General features: G+C 35.7%; 1 protein-coding gene across 7 annotated transcripts in view; it reads right to left on the reverse strand.

The window, feature by feature from the left end:
- The window catches only part of LOC106869985 (metabotropic glutamate receptor), a 386,369-nt gene that overhangs the window by 201,411 nt on the left and 162,826 nt on the right, over positions 1 to 22,132 (reverse strand). For 4 of the 7 annotated variants that reach the window (XM_089360478.1, XM_089360475.1, XM_089360476.1 and 1 more), the window contains exon 2: positions 9,422 to 9,632. The exons of 1 other annotated variant lie outside the window; for it this stretch is intronic. The gene's annotated coding sequence lies outside the window, so the exon portion shown is untranslated. Of the gene's footprint in view, positions 1 to 4,617; positions 4,748 to 5,172; positions 5,290 to 9,421; positions 9,633 to 22,132 lie in introns of all 7 variants that reach the window. 2 more of the 7 variants (XM_052971958.2, XM_052971957.2) reach the window with 2 other exon arrangements.

Here is a 22,132-nt window from a genome sequence, read left to right on the forward strand (position 1 = left end):
TGATAGGCAACAATGATCTCTTTGCCTTACAATGAGTTAGAGGAAATTACGTGTTACGTTACCTGCCGTTATTCAATCATTAGGTTCCCTCTTCTTTTACAACCTCTTCTTATAAATGTCAGTCTTTTCTAATCAATACTAACATATTTTGAACTGAAAACAAAAACCAGTTCAATATGGGCGTAGGTTTAAGAGAGGTTATCGTTGCATTGTATTGCGATATAGAGTTGATATAGCTTCAGTAATTGATCATAATCTTTATACCATTTCAGCACCAAGTGACATTCATATATGTAATATAATTAATACTAAATACGCACTGAAATGAGAAGGGATAACGATCGGTAATTGTTGAGGAATATAATTTGTGTACAGTAGCAATTAACGTGTGTCCTAGTTCTCTATAATAAATATAATGAATTTAGCGTAATTTCTTTTGATATTGTTATTATTCTCATTTTTACCGACCAAAAGAGGGCGGTGAACTGGCAAAATAGTCTGTGCCTCGGTGGACATGCCTAGCAGCATTTTATCCGTCTTTTTGCGTTCCAAGTTCAAATTCCTCAGAGGTCAACATTGTCTTTCCTGCTTTCGAATTCGATTAAATAAATACCGATCGAGAACTGAGGTCAATTTATTCGACTTATCTCCCTCACTTTAAATTGGCGGCCGTATGTTAAACACTGGAGTTGATGCAATCGTCAATTCCCTTGCCATAAAAGTTTCAGGCATTGTGCCTAGAAGATCAAGGGTTATTAGAACACTGGACAAGTAGAATATTTTGAGTGTTGGCACTTCATGTTCTGAATTCAAACAACACCGTGGTAAAATTTGTCTTTCTTCATTCTAAATTACCTGTCCAATATTCGGTCAATTTAATTTCCTCGTTCCCACCTGAACTAATTTCTTGTCTTTCGATTTAACTTCCTTCTCTCGTTACTATTTTAATCACTTAATTATATGAAACCCCACAGGAATTGTAATATATCTTTGTAAGGTTCTCCTCAAGTGACTCTCCTGCATGCTGGTGCTACTTCTGATCATCCTCGTGTTTATAGTTATCATATTTCATTGCATGGTTTGGATATAAAATACAAGTTATTTCCATTTCTAGATCTTTATATTTGGTGAACCAATAAAAGGTAAATGATACACTATCGTTTATTGTGACTGAGTTGAATCATGAGAAAATACATTTCCTTCGCAGTAATATCCTGCCGATTATCCTCATCTCCAAGGCTGCATTATTCTGCATAATCAAATGCGTGGATGCTTTGTCATTCTAAGTAATTTATTACTTTACATTTCATTCAGTATCATTCCATAATGCTCCGGTCCTTTCTAGAACATCTACACTGCTGTGGATGTTCTTTTATTCTTAGACTGTGGCCATGCTGGGGCACTGCTAGTGTATATATAATTTCTAGATAAGTGATCAGTCATTTCTGTTGAATGTCCACATATTCCATAGTTGGCTAATGTATTCTGCTTCTGTTAGAGCTTCCTGGTACTTTAAGGTGTAAATACCTTGAACTTGGCTCAAAATGAAAAATTCTTCTGTGTCAATTGCAAACCACTCCAACGTTAAGTTTGCGACTTTTCTTTATCCATTTAACCATTATACTTTTTCTTTTATTCTTTCATTTGTTTCAGTCATATGACTGCGGCCATGCTGGGGCGACGCCTTTTAGTTGAAGCAACCGACCCCTGATCTTATTGTTTGTAAACCTGCTACTTATCCTATCGATTTCTTTTGCCAAACCACTAAAGTTACGGGGGACCTAAACACACCAACATCGGTTGTCAAGCGATGGTGCTGGGGCAAACACAGGGACAAACAACACGCATATATATATATATATATATATATATATATATATATATATATATATATATATATATACGACGGGCTTCTTTCAGTTTCCGTCTACTAAATCCACTCACAAGGCTTTGGTTGGCTCGAGGCTATAGTTGATAAAAATTGCCCAAGGTGCCACGCAGTGGAACTGAACCTGGAACCATGTGGTTGGGAAGCAAGCTTCTTGCCACACAGCCTCATCTGCACCTATTCAATGGTTGTAAATTTCCGCCTCATATAAAGACTTTTCTTGCCATCGTTTTAGTACAATATTCATTCATTCAGAGAGGGAGAGAGAGAGAGAGAGAGAGAAAGAAAGAAAGAGAAAGAGAGAGAGAGAGAGAAAGAGAGAGAAACTAAGTGAGACGGAAACAGAAAGAGAAGCAGAGAAAAAGTGCGTGAGAGAGAGAGAGATTTTTCTAATATCATACCAGTAAATTCCACTTGATACTTCCAAGTGTTTTTCTAGCTCCGCTCAAGTTACGTTATAACAGTTTTCTAATTGTTTTTTGCCTACGTTCTCTGTGTGCAGGATAGTTATATTCTGTCGATATGAGTATTTGGTGGGTGTAGGTACACATCAAAGTACTGTCAGTAGTTTCTTGTGTTTTCTTGTCTATGTTCATTTATTCATATCTATTATCTTATATCAAGATTGACTTCAGTTTTGAATATATCTGATTCTTTTTGCTAATTTTCTTCATCATCTCTCTGCTCTGTATCTCACCGACTTAACTGCTTCTAATTATTTCGAACGTTAGTTCTGTTTTAATTATCCGATAACTGTGTATGGATCTAATTTGATATTCTAAGTTTTGCTATCTGTAACTTTTTAGAGTAACTTAGTCATTTTTGTTTCGTGTAATATTCATATTTATATCTTGGTTTATTTATAAACACTTTTAGTCTGGTCACCAGCTGTGTATTTTGTTTAGCAAATAGTTTTCAGCTATTAATGCTACAGAGGATTCGACATATAGACTGTCTAGCATTTATAATCAGTGCTAGATTTCTTCAGCAAATTATTCAATTGAGTCAGAACTAGAAAGGATAGTAGAGCAATTAAGAGAGTATCTCTGAAAGGGTAGTTTTCATATGGGTATAATACTGGTTTTATTTACTTTTTGTGTGTAGTTATACAATCGTGAAGAGGGATAACCACATTAGTATATTCTTCTACTAGCAGGAATGGGTTTAAGTTCAATCATCACATTTACTTTTTCCGGAAGAACTGTTTCTCATTTTCCTCTGATGTAGCTGATGTATCTGTTCGGTATTTGTGCTGTCGAACATCTTTTAGGGATGAAAATACCGTTGAAATCGCTCTGATAATGGACACATGTCTTGCCAAGACCCTTCAGACTCTTTTTCAATCACTGTTCATGGTTCAATAACTGATATTTACAATTGTGTGAGCTACTGCTGCCTCGCATTTGTTCTTCGGGAAGTGAATTTTGTTAATGAGAGCACCGTTTGTCTTCGATATTATGCAGTTAAGAATCTGTATTCCTCAGGCAGGCAAGATAAGGTTCAAAAGCATCAGTGATTAAGATGAATATTTTTTAGCTTCCACTTAGTGATCAATTCATGAGTTTTTCAATTTCAATACATTCTTAAACACTTTTACCAATACCGATAGGCTTGCTTTTTACATATTTCAATCTAAATTTCCGAACAATTTCAATGCTTAGTGCTCTCCTGTTGCAATTTCATCTGAACGACGTCTTGCTTCGCTATGGTAATTGTTGTTTTGAATACTTTCGCATGTGTTGTTCCCATCATTGAGATTAAAGATAAAAACAATGTTCAAAATAATAGATGCCATAGGAATAATAAGTGAAAAAGCAAGGAGAGATGTACATAAAATCGTATGAGTTACATATATACACAAAGCAGAGGACAGCAAATCACTGATTGAATATATTTTATATATATATATATACTATTACTGTCAATGTAACATGTAGAAAGAATTCTATATCATATTATGAGAATAGAACCATATTCTTTTATTCCTTTCAGTCAGTGGAATGCAGCCATGCTGGGGAAGCACCTCGAATGATTTGGTCGAATTATGACCCCAGTATTTATTTTAAAGTCTGGTACTTATAGCAACTCTACTTTTCCAAAGCTAAAAATTAGAGGAACGTAATTAAACTAACGCTGGTTGCTAAAAAGGAAAGAAAAAGGGCAAAGAAGCATATTCAGGAAACACACACACACATATTTGTTTATACTACAAGCACTCACACTCTTCCCGTCAATCCAATCCCACCACAATGCATTGGTTGACTCGGAACTATAGTGGAAAATATATTCTGCTCATTATACCAAAAACTCAAATTCTCCATATCTATCGTTCTAAAATATTTTAAAAAATCTTTCTTGGCCAGGATGAATGTTCAGAACCCAGTCTTGCCAGATCCCACGAGACCAAATCATGCTGATGCCTTTAAATATTATACTTAAAATTGTTACATTATACATCTGCAAGACGGAGACGAAAAAGGAGTCGATTCCAGAGGCCTCAGGCCTCACATCCCGTTAAGTCCTAAGAATATTGTTTAGTATGGAATTAGGGGGGGGGGGGTAGAAACAGCATGAATGATGGAAGGAGAAAGAGTAACGGAAAGAGTGATTAAGTGCACGTAGCACGGGACTAGACACTTCCGAGGAACAGAGGCCACTGTGGTAGAGATAGAAAAGATAGAGAGAGGATACAGTACATGTGTGAGACAAAAGCTGAAGCTGATCAATACCTTTATGACAATCCGCTGAGTGGCTGGTCTTTGTGTTTCATCCAGCTTGTCAATGTATGTTCTAGGAAGACACACCCAAAGCAATTATTCCAAGTGAGTATCAAATATGTCGACAACCTTTTGAATATTTCTACGATGAATAAATGTAAAATCTTCCTCGAAATAAATGCATCAAATGCAATAAATAAACTACATCAAACCAATCAATAGGAAGTGGTTTCCTTTAATCACATATCTTCTTTTTACTTGGACTGTTTCGCCTCATTAACCTAATTTAATGGCAGCTGTATTGCCTTTGTTGCCATTTTAATATAGTTATTTTATCGAAGTGGTCTCAGTATTTTTATTTTAACTTCTTAATTATGATTTTCATTTAATTCATTTTTTTCTCATTGATTTTTACATTTTTAGGAGATGTCCTATAATTTCAGATTAAGAACCCTTAAAACATCAATAGAATTTACACATGGGCAAATTCGAACAGATCGATAATGCCGTCTTTCTCCAGCAAACCACTATCCATAAATTTAAGGAGGAAAAACATTTATTACAAACCTTATTAAAATCAAAGTGTATTTCAATGACAGATTCGTTTAAGTGAGATCGTCTCCTCCTCTCCATCATCTTCAACATTAGTAATGGCGATGATGATAGCGACAACGATTACGACAACTACGATGACAAAAGGAATTCTTTCAACAGTTGTAATTACTGCTCAAGTTTGTCAATAGAAAACAAAATATTTATAAATGATTCGACACTGAAAAAAGCAATCAAAACTTGAAGAAAAAAAATTAAATAATTCTTTTTTTTTTCCTTTTTCATCTTCGTTTCTGTATGACTGCATAGAATATTGGCTGTCGAGTGATATTTAAATCAGTGAGTATCACATGATTATTGGATTAAATGGACGTTTAATGAAGCAGCAATATCTCGCTTTATAATTCAAGTATCAAGGTGTTCTCTGAAAGCCCGGCTAAGCAACCAACCATTTAAAACAATTCGCAGTATTCAAATTTCATTATGGCATTACTTGTACGGCCTCACGTTTCTAAAATAAGATCTCACTGAGGCAGAATTTGTATTCTATTGGCCTTGTTGGTCGATAAAATTGGGTACCATTAATCTAATGCTGTTAAGTTTTTTTCTTTTCTTATTTTTTACAAATATTTGACGTCTTGCAGAAAACGTAAACTATTTCGAATTACAGAAACGACTGCAGTTAGTTTCAATTACCAAGTAATTTTGCAACATACATTTATAACACACAATTTTATAGTATAGGTTAGCTAATTCAGATTGCATTCTTAGAATTGAGAATTGATTAAAAATAATGAATAATTCTGAGAGTCTTATAGCATCTTCGATTTTGTGTTTTATAAGATTGTTGACGTGAAAGCATGTGTTGAATCTTGGGAAGATCATTTTGCCAACTAGAACGCCAAACAGTGGATTTATTATTAAAAGTCAACTAACTGTCTATTAATAACGAGGGCATATCATTGATGAAATTGGGGTTAGCTATGAAAAGAATTTAATGAACGAAACGCACTGATTGACTGGTCAAATTAAACATAATAAAAAACGACTAGCTGATTGCTTTGATGATTTATTAGTTAACTTAAATATCTCCGCCTAAGTGGGAATAAACATTATCTCCCAGCATTAATACTGCCTCTATAGCAAATATATAGTTTTTAACAAGCACAACGGCTAATCGCGGCACAAGTGCCTCTTCTGGCACTGATTGCTTTTATATATCGCTGGCGAGTGTGTGAACCGCTCCTATCTCTAGCTGTCGAGAACAAGGAAGGTCGAAATCATGTGATCTGGTGATCTCGTGCAGGATTGGTGGGGGGAGGTATACTCTCCCCGTTAACAATAAAGAAACGTGCACACTAAAAGCCTGTATGAGTTTCCCTCATGATTTCTACCGTATTAAATTTTATTCTAACTGAACATCCACGTTGAAGCAGGACCAAACAATTCCACTTCAATCTTTCCAGCCAACGCTAAATGTTCTGGGTCCTCAGTTGCTTGGCCCTTATGCCGTGAAGCAGTTTCCTATTCATGCCTTCTTGATTAGACACAATGTCTGTCCATACTATTCTCAATATGCTCCTTCAGGACCACAATTCACAGCTCTCAAAGCCCCTTTTCCTTTCTCATGTTACAGACCAAACTTCTCTTCAATACATTAGCATAGGACAGGCAGAAGAGTTCAGTTGATGGAGTGTAGTCTTCAGCTTCAGAGTGTGGTGATGTTCAGAGTAAGACGTTGTACAATTTTGAGAATGCAGATTTTGCCAGTGCTATGTGTCTTTCGTCTCCTTCACACATTTGTTATTTTTCTGTGAACAAACTTCCAATGGAGTTGAAGGAGGATATCTGCTTAATGATTGGATTGTTCACTTTCAGCATACAATTTGTGCTTCCTTTCTTTGTCACCACCATTCACTGTTTTCTTGCAATTAACAACAGACCTCATAGCATTGATACACAGAACCGGACTCGTTTGTGTATGGGTTGCATGACTAAGGAACGCAATAACTATCGGTTAGTCGCAAATATTTACTAATTTTCTATATTTCAATATGGCTACGAACTGACGGAACAGTTAGAATGTTAATTGGAATGCTGTGCGGTATTTTTCCTGACACACTGATTTGTGTGTTCAAATCCCGCCGAGGTTGACTTTGCCTTTGATCCTTTCATAATACCAGGGCCGGAAGATGGATTGGTGGAATTGTTAGAGTGTTGTGGGAGTTAACCTGTGTAGTCTGTTTCGGCTCTGCACATTAGAAGTTCAAATCTCGACCGACAGCCGAAACATTACGACAGAGATGTAAGCAGTATCACGAATTTGAAAATCTAAGTTCAGGATTGAAAGCCCCCTTCACATTTATAATTACCACCTTTTTCTTCTATTGATTTTCATCGGAGTACTTAATCAAATTATATCAATTGTGAGTTTAGTTTAGAAACAACGGCAAAACACTCCGTTTCATCATTCTTTATTTCATTCACGTTTTTCTGAAATTTATTTACCACTAATATTTCCATTTGCTGGACAAATTTAAAATAAGTAGAACAAATTATTCATTGTATGAAACCTATTTTTTTTCAACTCCATGTCCAGTATTAGAATGTGTAAATTCCAGGATGAACATTGACAAGAGACCGCTTTAGCTTTATATATTAACCAAAACAACATAAGTGACAAAAATGTAAACATCACCAAGGAATGGCTCAGGTAAGAAAACTGCATTTACCATTTACAGAAGTGCCAAACACTTCATTAAAGAATAATATGCAAGAAAAATTATTCATAATGTGGTTTATCTATACAGAATTTGAGAACGTGATCTGTTCCGTAACTATCTTCAACAATAAAACTTTCTAAGACCGCTGCCCCCCAAATAAAAGATCTTTGTAATATATAAAAACGTTATCAGCATGCACAACTCCGTCTAATGTTCATGTTGCTTTATTGTTAGATGAGGAAATAATTAGATGAGCGACACATTGGAGGCCCAAAGGGACATGTTTATATACCGAATCAGTGTCTGAATGTATTTTGCTTTAATAATTGTCATAGCCACTAACAACTGTAAAGAAATGATATTCATATGTATTATTCCATTTCAAGATAAACCAGAACGTGTAACTTTGCTAAAACAATAATTACAGCTTTCTAGATTCACACTCTACTCTCTTAATAGACGGATTGGTTGATGTTATCGTGTTGCTGTTGAGTCATCTCGTGTGAGCGAAATAGTGCAAGCTTTCATGGAGAGGCTTTCTTCATAAACGTGGCACAATCAGAGAGATGATCTGATGCCATCGAATAACCATTATATGAGCTAGCTTAATTGTACTATTGATTTTTGAGTGATTGGTTCAGTGATATTCAACGTTGCGTCGTATATAACATACGAGATATATAATATATGACATGTATAATATGTGGCAAATACTAATACATCGCAGCATGTAGAAAAATATCTAAATTCGTTTTTGTTTTTCTTGTAGCGTCGACTAATAAAAATTAATGATAGATTTTAGCTACAGTAGCTTTTAGAGACGGTACAATGGTGACTAAAAAAAAATACAATTCATCAAACAATGTGAGCCAAATGTTTATTCGTCTTTCTATGTTACAGAGACGAAATCAGGCGCTTGGAGCACTATCAAATTATCTCTGGAAAGTAATAAGCAAAATCAGTTGGCAAGGAGTTGTTATATACACAAGTAAGTGATTATCACTTTACAACAGTATGTAATTCTTTAAAATGTAGCTAAGTTAGACTTAAGCATAAGAGACTATGACAGATACGGTGCAGACCTTCAAACGAAAATAGAGAAAAGTATTCCAAACTCCTTTATTTGGTATATGTGAAAATATGAAAGAGATCCTTAGAATTCACCTTGTGTAAGTCTACAGTTGTCTCTAGTAATAGTAAAACTGTCAGGTGAGTTCATTTCTGAAATCAACCTGAACATTGGTAATTTGTTTTGTTTTTTTTTTGTTTTTTTTACTGTAGGGTAATGAGTGATGATTACAGCAGCTCTAAGTCGCAAAACGGTCTCTACGATTTTTAAACTGATTATCGCCAATGACGCAAGGATAATATATTCAGTTACGTACCAGTTACGTACAAGGGGGTCGGTCTAATCGACAGCCTCCCCCCGCCTTGAGTAGAAAAGAATATATTTAGATACGAGAAACACTGGAATTTTGATGCTGAAATATCCTATTTGCTAATCGGTGGGTTAATAAAAGAAACCACAGGAATTTACTTGCCTTCTTAATGATGGTTATCTATTTAAAGGTGAATGGATGGGGTATGTTGTCATAACCGGAGTCTGTATGACCTTTACAGACCTGGAAACACATTTGTTGGCGATATATTTCTGCTGTCTGTACACCTTTCATAACGGGGCTCTTTAATTTTGTCTTCTCTTGGATCTGTTTCATATTTCATGTCGGAACATTTCTTGTCTAACAGTTCTTTCTGTGAAAGGATGGAAGAGAAATGAAAAATCAGTTATTTTTACAATGAGACACAAATAACTTATGGTCTTATATACATACACATGCATACAAATACATCACACATACATGCGTTTATACTTACACACACGTGTGTGTATATACACACGCGCACACACGTGTGTGTGTATATACAAACATATTTGAGAGAGAGAGAAAGAGAGAGAGATAGAGAGAAAGAGAGAGAGATAGAGAGAAAGAGAGAGAGATAGAGAGAGTATAGATCTTTGTTTTATTTTGTCAGTCTAAATATAAAAATAATTTGATATTCAAAATAGGACTGCACACTGCACTTTTAGAGTGCGTAGTAATGAAGTTTTATAAGGAAAAGTTCGACAGCAACTTCGAAGTTTCAGCATTCATCATACTCTTTCCCGGAGGTGAGCAAGCCGACACTTCAAAGTCACTGTCAATATTTTCCTTGAAAAAAAAGAACAAATATATATATATATACGTGTGTCTGTGTATGTGTGTCTGAGCATGCGTGTATGTGTGTGTGACTGAGTGCGCATGTGTAGGTATCTGTATGCGTGCGCGCGCAAGGGAGTATATGTATATTTATGTACACGATCAAATATCTCATTATTGAAATAACGATGTTGGTGACATTTTAACAAATGTTTCTGCTGTTTTACATGCAACTGGAGAAGGTACCGTTATTCCAGTAATTTTAAGTTTTAAACTTTTCCATAAAAAATAATTTCCGCAATATTTGAATTTAATGTCAAAACTTCTCCCTGGTGTTGCAGATATTTCTCAACAGAAACAAATAGGGCTTCGTAAAACCAATATGGTTTAAGGCATGCTAAGAGACAAACTATTTAAGAAAATTAGGTGTGGCTGTGTGATAAGAAGCTTGCTTCTCAACCACATGGTCCCGGGTTCAGTCCCATTGCGTTTTATTCCTTCGATGACACGAAGCTAAAACAATAAGAGAAAAACCTCTTGGCAAAGATTGACCTGGAACTCTACTGTGCATGCGCACTAAGTTTAAAAATTCTAGCTCACTTCCGCTATTTACAGCTTTGCTTGGAAGGAAGATATGTAGCGTGTGATCGTCCCATTGACCATAACGGAGACAGTTTTCAGGGAGATACCTGATAAGAGGCCTGCGCAAAGTTGTTGAAAGTGTATGGAGAGGAGTGTATGAGCCGCACACAAGCATACGAATGGTTCTGACGTCTCCAAGATGGTCGAAAAAATGTCGGTATTGACGAGCGTTCTGGAAGAACGCTACCACCAGCATAACTGAGAAAGATATCGCAGGTGAGTGTGCCTCTGCGAGGGAAAAAATCACCGAATCACCATTTGTGAGTTCTCAGAGGATGTGTAGATTAGTTCAGTTCCGTTCAGTTCAGGCTCACTGATTTGGGTATGAGACTCGTGTCTGCCAAGTTTGTGCCAAAATTGCTTTCAGCTGGGTTTTCAGTTGCACGAAATCTCTTTGTAAACGATGAAAACATTTTGAAAAATTTGCATGGGCCTCTCAGCAGATATCTCCTGTGTCCTTATATTTGGAAGGGGGAGACAAGCACCCCAACCCAGCTCAGTGTGCATTCAGAGGCATGTTTCTGAGTCATTGCTCGTCATCAGCCTGAAGTAGCAACACTAGCTGGCTGAAAATGTATGTCAAACCCTCGCAAACAGGAAATGTGTGAAGGCCGACAAGAAGCGGTCCAGCTTCCTAGGGCTAAATAGCGGCAGTATGATTCCCTTATTGGGACTGTCACATTGAGCTGACAGTATACAACTGCTTTATCGTAACACTGCTGCTTCATTCTCTCTGTGAGATTTATAATTAGATCATTTCTAATTTTTTCTTATCTTAATGCAAATTATTAATGTAATAGGTGAATGGTTGGCGGAGAGCTGACAGAATCATTAGTACAGCGGACGAAATGCTTAGCGGCATTTCTTCCGCCTTTACGTCCTGAGTTCAAATACTACCGGTGGTTAAGAATAAATTCTAGAAATTCTTATTCCAGCACAATATAATGTACATCATATTTAATTCAGTTATTTGATTTTCCACATTATTTCTCGTTCAAAACTCGTCAAGTGTAAATATTATTAGAAGTTTATGGTAAGGAGATGTGGCGGTTTCACTTCAGTCACATTGGCGTATATGATGCTTTCTAATAATGTAATGACAGGAATCAGTAATATCGCTTAAGAAATACCTACATTACTTAAGACAGAAGTGGTCTTTAAATTCAATAAAACTAATGATATAATTACTAATGCCATATAAGCTCTTACACAAATGAGTTACAATGATTCTTCATATAGGCACAATTTTATATATTTGGCACAATGCTTTATTGTTTGGGCTGATGGTAAATAAGATTAAAACTGGCCAAAGTATGTGGTTGCAAATTGTTTTCTTGACTGTAGTAGCTGGTACATGTAATAAGAAACTGAGCTTTTTGTTTTATACTCCAGAATGTAAATTTTGCTGAAAATCGTATGGCAGTTTTCAGTGACTTTGGAGAATCTACTAACCTACAATTCATCGATCACGGATCAGCTATGCTGTAAGCTATCCTTGTAAACAACGGGATGACATGAAAATAATTTCGCGACAAAAGTATTAGGGCAACTATGAGGTATATCGTTATAAAGTGGGCGATGATACACAATTCCTGTGAATTGATAACGAATTTTTAAATGAATATACTTCTTCAAATTGTATTAGATTGAATACAGACGCTCTTAATATAAACATGCTACAGTTCTTTATCGGGATATTGGAAAACGCTGCATTCTGCAACATATCCAGAATTACAATACCTAAAAAGTAAAACCGACGTGATTGAAGAACAAAGCAAAACGTGGAAACCATTATTTGTAATAGAGCAGCTGACAAGGTTGTGCTGGGACGATTTCAGTGAAGAAATTGTTGTGATTTCGGGTTGTCCTATTGTTTAATATAAGACGAGGACTAGGTATTTCGTTTCTGTTGCTGTTTTATTCTCTATTACTTTCTATTATGGTGTTTGTATTTAATTGGCCCTCGAAAAAATGTTTTAATTGCTTAATCGAAAAAGAACGCCAGGAAATTAATGGCTTTATAATTATTGGTTTATACATTAGCTTCGGAATGCAGTGTGGCAGGTTTGTGGCATTTATACACACACGCGCGCATGTACGCACATGTGTATGTAATACTTGGAATATATATATATATATATATATATATATATATATATAACGGAGGCAGTATTTCGTTTATCTTTACGTTCTGAGTTCAAATGCCGCCGAAGTCGACTTTGCCTTTTATCCTTTCGGGTTCGATAAATTAAGTACCAGTTGCGTACTAGGGCCGATCTAATCGAATGGACCCCTGTACGAAATATTTCAGGCCTTGTGCCTAGAGTAGAAAAGAATATATATGAAACGGAGTTTTCGGATTCTCCAAGTATGGACATCGTTGATGAGTAAACATATACGCGTGTATATGCATGTATATGCGTATGTGTGTATGTCTGTTTATGTATATATATATATATGTACATGAGTATGTTGAAAATCTATGATAAACAGCGGGAAGTTCATGTTAACATATCGCTTTTTAAAGTGTGCTCTAAGTATAACGTGGTTAAAATAACCACCATGTATTGTGAATATCTATGTACAGATGTCACTGTATGTATCACGTATCTGCCTTCCAGCCAAAACCAATACACACATGCACACACATTTATATACATATATATATATATATTCATGCATATATATATATATATATATATATATATATATATACGTACACATATATTATATATGCATATATACATACAGACACATTAGTTATAAAAGTTTCGTGTTTTCAAAATATACATATCTATTTTTGGAGAACTTCATGTACGTTTCTCTGCATACATACACAGATGCTAAATTACACACAGACACACACACAGAGTAACACACACACATGGGCAGACATACATCTTTTTGATTTTATCTCTTTTAAAGATTAACAGAATATTTTCCCGCAGCTATATGTATATTTTTTTTATTGATTTTACTTATTTCTAGGTCTTTCCGTATCTGTCTTTGCAGGAATCAAGCCTATCTTCTTTTGGGGGGTGGCAGAGAGTGGAGAATGAAGACGGGGTATTTTCTAATTAACAAAGCGCAAAAATAAAACACTTTCAAAATTTAGAATTAACTTATCTATTTTTCAGCATGCCATTGTAAATATTAATGCTGCTATTGCACTGCTTGTGGGAGACTTTCATCGATTTTTACCTGGTTATATTTTAACATTCATCACTAGCAAAATATTCTTGCAAAACTAGGAAAATGTATTGTATGAAATGAGTAAAACTGAAAGAAAAAAAAAAGTTATTTTACCCCAAGTCAGAAAATATGCTATTATAGATATGATCAATATTTTCAATAATTTGATTCTAAGCTCTCTCTCTCTCTACACACACACACATACATAAAACATATATATGCACACCTATACACCTATATCTGTGAGTATACTCGTCTATGTCTGCGTGTGTATGCACACATTGCCTTAAGACCGAGTTATTTAGTTTCCACTTATATAACAACCTGTATATATATATATATATATATATATATATATATATATATATATATATATATATATAGACGTGTGTGCTAAATACATTAGTTTTGACGAGTTGGATGGAATGTACACAATATATGGTTTAGTTTCTCAAAGAATAATTTAATCTTTCCCACAATCATTTTCAGATGTTACTTTGTTTCCCGCGGAGGCGATCTATCAAATGGACATCACCTGGATATGGAAGAAAAATATATGCTTTCCGCTTAAATAGCGCCGGGGCCTCACTACCATAGTTAAACAGGGACGCAACCAAGCACTAACCCATTTTCTAATCGACTTGATGTTGGAAGTCCATGTTGAACATACGATGTAGTCTATTTGGGTTAGATTTCTTTGTAAATCCTGTCTTTTATTCGTTCGTTTGTTCTTTCATTCTTTCAAATTTAGCTTTGTAAGAGTGGAGGCTCCTGAATCATTTGAAAGCTCGCTGAAATGGGTCCATTGATGTCCCTGTTTAAAGCGTTGCACTATATTTTTGATGGTAGTGGCGTTGATATTCTGGAGTTTATGAAATGGGTCTATTAGCAGGGCTTGGATGGTTGGACACAACGTGAGTAATGGAAAGAGGTCAGACAAGTGAGTGAGAGGTGGCTGAATGGAAGTGGTACGAGAAGAGTAGAGGCCACCTCAGTATCGATAAAATAAGCCTGGTGTATGAGGCGGCATATATTCGGACCACAGAATGGATAACGTTTTTGAACGTCAATGGACCCATTTCAGCGAGCTTCCATATGATACAGAAGCCTCCACTCTTACAACGCTAAATTTGAAAGAATGAAAGAAAGAAATAAGGATAAAAGAGAGGATTTACAAAGAAATCTAATCCAAATAGACTACATCATACGTTCAACGTTGACTTCCAATATGAAGTCGATTAGAAAATAGGTTAGTTTTTGGTTACGTCCCTGTTTAAAGTGTTGATTGTTGATGGTGGCGGTGCTGATATTCTGGAATTTATGAAATAGGTCTATTAGAAGGGAATGTATCAGAGGTGGTGGCCTCTGTTCGAAGTGACAAGTTCTATTTTTGTGAATGGCATGTTTGTGCGTAGAAGAGGATAATTTGGGAAGGGACTAAACTCGAGTATATAATGTGTACCGTACGGAGTTGAATCGGATGAAAAGCGGACAGATTATATAATGGATGCCTCTGCGTGTGTAATGTTCACACAAACCCTCACTACCGAGAAATAAAGGAAAAATTTAGTGTAAGAAATTTGGAAATGGAACCAATGAGATCGATTACAATTAGGGAACAGGGAGAGTTCGACGACAATGCATTAGACAAAGGTATGCTTCTCAGTTTGGATGGCGTTCGTGTAAGAGTTGTTAAAAGAACTCAATTCGGTGATTTAGGGTAAAGTGTTAATGTTTTGGAAAGAATGTACAAAATGCACCAAAAATCATGATATGAGAGCGGTTGAGTTCGAAAGGTAGAAAGAGATCATGAACGCCACCTAGTACACACATTACATTTGTTTTTTTTTTTTAGAGAAACGACTGTCCCTAGTTTCTCGTGACTGTCCCTAATCTCGTATATCATGATGTCCCAGGTATAGGTTGTAAATTCAGAGAGTCCAGTGGCTAACATTCACTGCAGAGGAATATGCTTGGTAGCTTGAGTAAGAAGCATAAGTTTCTCAGTTCCGCAGAGCTCGCAGTAAATGGTGAAAGGACTACATGACTCTGCTTTACGAGGTTACTCCATTGCATCTCCTCAGTCTTAAAATCCACAAAGATTTGGAAAGAATTTTTTGCTTTGAGATCTTTGACCACGATGTAAATATCGAGCTCTTAACGAATTCTTAACGGGTTAAATGTTCTAAAATTTTTAGGTTAGCGTCTAACGATACTGAATATTCTTTAGAATAAAAGAAATAATTCAGAACATTGATATGTCTTTTACAGGAAGCCTTTCCTGTGCAGGGGGTTCTGAGTTTTGTTTCTAACATTACTTTAGGGATAGGTTGAGTGCTTCGAGACTTGCAGTCTTTGAACTGCTTATGCGCATATTTCCCTATTGAAATGACGATTGAAAATAATACCTCTCTCTCTGTGTAATATATGTATGTTTCTGTCAACATAAATATACATATACCAAACAAATGAATAAATAATGGTAAAAAATGCGAACAAAAAAGAAAACATCTATTCATATCTTTCGGCGTTTGAAAGTTTTTTTTTAAGATATACATTCTGTCGTTCACCCCTTTCTTTTATTCCCATCTCTCTCTTTACGGATATATATCAAATATCATTGAAAGTGTATGTGTATGTACATATATATATATATATATATATATATATATATATATATATATATATATATATGTATGTATGTATATATATATATATTTCTATTCGCAGATGCTTTGTAAAGTTGTTTTTTTTTGTATGTTTGGTAGAGACTTTTCGTGCATATATTGTCTACATCCATGCGTAATATAGGTGAACACAATTGCCGATGTTTGCTTTATTTAGCATTTTGCCGCCATATTTTAAGTACTACATTCTTTAATAAGTTTATTTTCAATCTCGTATTTCACTGTGTTAAGAAACATTTTAGGAAGTCGAACGTATATAATTTTTCTACCTTTGACGGAACCACAGCCATTCGGGTGCTTTGCTATTTGTTCGATGTCAAATTCCTTTTCATCAGTGAACACCAAGTTGGGCAGCGCACCTTCAGCAATCCGATGCACGATAGAGCGACTTTTCGCCCGTCTTATGCCCTCATAAACTTGCGAGAGCTCATGACATCGGATCATGTGATACGGGTATTGCTCTTTACCTTTCCCATGGATAACATCGGTGGCGTGGAGAGGGGAGACTGGTTTCCATGGGTAACCGGTGGTCCTTCATAAACAACCTTGACTGGACTTATGCCTCAGAGGGCCACTTTCTAGGTGCAATCCCATGGTCACTCATGATCGAAAGGGGATCGTTTTTTATACACACACACACACACTCACACTCTCCATATATATATATATATATATATATATATATATATATATATGTATGTATATATCATTGAAAGCGAAGAGGCGAACACGAACGCAAAAGCAAGCCAGAAGAGATTGAGGCACCACAAAAAGAAGTACCATGAATTCACATGGCTTGTCAAAAAGGTATTAAGAGAGGTGAGGAGAGAGGAAACATTCACTGATATAGACAACATAAATATTGCTATCACACATTTCTCCAAGGCGAGAAAATAGAATAACTCGAAGTGGACAATTCATAAATCCATTTGGTGGTCGTTATAGACACATACACCCACACCAACACACGTGCATTTGTATATAATTATGCAACAAATTTTATATACGAATTATATATATGTTACTTCTTTCAGTCTTGACGAGTTTAGGCGAACAAACAGACCCTTCGACAAATTTTCTTTCAAGGCACGTATTTCCTCAATCGCTCTCTTTTGCCGTCGTAAGCAAACTAACTCCGGTTGTTAAGCACTGTTATGGGGATTAAACACAACATAAACTTAGGTACACACATAGATATGTAAATAAAGAAATACAATATATATATATATATATATATATATACGAATATGTATTATATTTACATACATATAGAGACTCAAATACACACGTAGGTCTTAAGTTTAACTGTCCAGGGGAACATGGCGAAGGTACTTTGAATAAAATGACCCACCTTTTACTGGTGATAGTGAACGTAACTTTTATAACATTTCTACGTTCATGAATTTGTTTTGCAAGGTTCCTGATGTGAAATAAGGAGTTGAAAAAGATATTTCGGGACGGTCATTTTTTCTTGCCAAATAAACACACGCACTATATATTTGTTCTTCAATCGTTTATAGGTAGTCTTATTTTGTCTTATGACCATTGTCTAGAAATCTTTGATAAAATAAGAACAACTATAAACGAGCGAAGAACGAATATCTAGTGCGTGTTTATTTGGCAAGAAAAAGGACCATCCCGATATACAGCGATATTTTAAAGCCTTTATCCCACCTAAGTGGTATTTTGTCTCATTGAGCATGTATATAACACGTTTATGCGCTTACTAGGCTCAATTACAAACTACTCTCACAATTCTAAAAGTAAGACTATTGCAATACGTTTATCCTCAAACAAGTAACCGAGTGCTTCCGTTTCTCCTTCACAACTGACATATTTATTTCTATGAATATCATTTAATAAATATAAAGAAAATATACACATGGCTCATTCTGAACATATTTTTGTTTTCTACATATATACCATAATTTCGTTTTTTCACGGAACATATTTCTTTAAATAAACTTGGGTCTTAAGAAGTCTAAAGCCTATTCACATCCATTGTTCGATAGCACGCCATTGGATTATTATTGATCAATGCACGATGCTTGTTAAAATTTCCATTAACACTTTGAATGTATCATATATTATTTTACTTGATGATCTGACTACATACACAAAAGAAATTGTTGAAACCATTATACAAACATACATACATACATACATACATATTGGGTGATGTAAATTATTTGTGAACTAATGAGCGCGAGAGCTCGGCTAGCTTTGTTCCGGTAATTTTCTTATCTACTTCTTTCCAAAATATGTTGACAGATTATATACCATCGATCAATGAGGAGCAGAAAACTTGCAGCCCGATTATGTGAAATCCCCATGAAGGTTTATTATTAATAACATTATAATAACTACATATGCATACATAAATGTACACATAAACACCCACACGCACCATGCACATATAGGAGTAGGCGTGTGTCTGCTGTCAGAACTTTGCATCCCAACCATATGGTTCTGGATCCAGTCCAACCACGTGGCACCTTGGGTGAGAGCCTTCTACTATGCCGCCTGACGACCAACCAAAGCTGTGTCGGTTCTCTTACTTCCCCTTAAGTTAGAGGTATAGCAAAAGATAATGCTAGAATAGACACCTGACTAATAAAAATGTTCTGGAGTTCATCTTTACCTAAGCAGTTTTTCAAATTCTAAGCTCTAACTCTTCCCGCTCCATCATAAATATTAACCCATCCTGGGTATATATTCCATAGAAATCTCATACTCTACAGCACCAAACTTGGAATCTATAACTGCCTCTTCCGATTGGCGCAAACTAAGTCATCTTATTGTGGGCCCTACCAACAGCTCATGTGGTCCCCACATGAGTGGTTTGTAGGACCGCATTAAGTTTGCACCGATTTATATCTATAACAGCTAGATACAAATGCTATGAACTTTGGGAATCTTACCCACTACAATAATAGCGACGTTCATTGCATAGCTCCTTGTACTTGTTACTACGTGGAAGCCCACTACCAGCCCCATGGTAACTTTCTGGTAGTAACGATAATACTTCTGGTCGCGCATCAGCATAGAATAGGGACACATTGTAAGCCCAGCGCTAGTGCGAGAGACTATAATTGTCGGATGTTCAAACTACGTTCATTAAATGGATTTTGTTTACGCTATAGCTTCGCATGAAAATGCGGAGTAATAACCATATTTTCTTACCATGCTAACGTCTAAATTGGCAGCACAGCTGACTTGAAGTAATGCTACTGGGTTCACGTGAATTCATTCTCAGTAGGACGAAACTAACTCGCTACATATATACACCACTTCAAGTCATAAGACATTCCTTATACCGTCTTCCGGTATGTATGTTTGTGGGGCTCCCTGTACAACACTGACCATCCTGTTTATAAGTTATGTTACAGGGAATCTCGTGCTATTCTTCACTATTATAATATCACGTTACTCAATGGGTTCTCTGACGTAATCTTCCCGTGTAAGCAAAAAATTTCTTCCACATTCAATCATAATGTAAAGTCTTTATAATTTCTTCTAATTGTGGATGATGCTCTTTACTTATTATTTAGTTTTGTTAGCACCATTTTCTTTTTTTCCCTTTCTCCTTGCGACGTATACTCATTTCAACAGAGTTTTTCCTCTTCTAACCTTTCCTTCATAACTTGGGTTTTCCTGTCTCTCTGTGTCTAATCAGCTGCAATTCTAACTAATTTAGTCTGCTTAGAAAGATTTCCTTGACTCCCAGTGAAATCTGCCTTCACTAGACAGACTTTATTTTTATGAAATTTAACTTTACCGTCTCTCTATGTTTCTTTTATTCTATCTTTGTTCCTACCTCTTCCTGCCTTTCGTTTTTGTTCAACCTTCTCTCTTCTATTTACCGCTTATATCTCTTAACATTTCCTTATGAACCTCTTTTACCAATCTTTCCTTGATGTGGGGAGCCAGGAGACAAAATTACTGTAATATCTCCATGTAACTGGTAACCGGTTACACAGCCATAACTTTCTTGCATATTTCATTTGCAAATTATTATTATGAACTCTGAGCTTCTACAGACAGCTGTCGAGTTAGTAAATTAAATACTTCATATATTCTTCGTTATTTTTGTGCACGCCAAGTACATATGTGATGTATATATACACATATATACATACATATACACAAACACACACATGTATACATACATATATATACACCTATTTGTCCGTGAATATATATATATATATATATATATATATTAATATTTACACATGTGTGTGTGTGTGTATGTGTGCATACGTATGAATATATATATGTCTGAAACCTATTAGCTTCTAGTGTGTTTGTGTGTCTTTGTTGATATATTTACAATGTCATTAAATCATATCTTGGTAGAAATATATATAGGGAGACAAGGCATTTTAGACGAACGGAAATTAGGAAGAACTTTCATATAATTGGGCCATAAGTGTTCTGCTATGAATGAATCGATATAGTTTTAGACTTAACCTATTTCACAAAAAGTAGACAAGGAAATTACCAAAACAAATTTAGCCAGCTTCTCTCATTTACTAATATGCATATTGATAGAGAAAAAGGAACATGAACAACTCCGGCTTGAGTACATTCACCTCATCCTTCTTAAAAAAAAAAAACACACACACACACACACAAATATATATTTATATATATCTTGTTTTCAAAGAGATCTCTTGCTAGGTTTAGTCTAATGATCATGCAAAAGAATATACAATACTTTTAAAGCTGCCAATAAAATTCATCCTTTAGACTTCTTAAGATGTAATTCTATTTAGAGAAATATTTTCCATTAAGGAACTATAGCTACGACTGAAAACAACAAAGAACGTCTGTTTGGAATCAGCCGTCTATATCATGGTTTTGCTTTTTACGAAATTGGCTCGACATTCTTAAAAGGAAATATGTCAGCTATGAAGGAAAAACGTAGACACTTAGTTACTCTGTTCAGTGCATAAACATTGCAATATGCATTACATGACCGTGCGTGTATCAACTCATTCAGCGAACCAGTCACACATACATACGTACATACATACATACATACGAATACGTTTTTATTTATTTGTAAGACAGTAAACACACACGCAAGCAAGCACAATAAATGTCATAATTAAGGGATAAAATTCCTATCTCAACACTCCTCTTCTGCTGTCGTGGATCGCATAATACAATCATAAAATTACGAACACTAGTTTCACTAAGTTTTCTGTCATTAGTCTTATTTAACATATTGATGATGTGCAGAATAAGAAACAAAAGAAGAGGCAGGGTACACAGAGGAGGAAAAGAAGTATTTGACAAGAGCGTCGTTAGCACTCCGTCGCTTACGACGACGAGGGGGGTTCCAGTTGATCCGATCAACGGAACAGCCTGCTCGTGAAATTAACGTGCAAGTGGCTGGGCACTCCCCACACACGTGTACCCTTAACGTAGTTCTCGGGGATATTCAGCGTGACACAGCGTGACACAGCGTGACAAGGCTGGCCCTTTGAATTACAGGTACGACAGAAATAGGAAGTAAGAGTGAGAG

The sequence above is a fragment of the Octopus bimaculoides genome, chromosome 11, assembly GCF_046866305.1.
Source record: "Octopus bimaculoides isolate indiv1 chromosome 11, ASM4686630v1, whole genome shotgun sequence".
Lineage (NCBI taxonomy): Eukaryota > Metazoa > Mollusca > Cephalopoda > Octopoda > Octopodidae > Octopus > Octopus bimaculoides.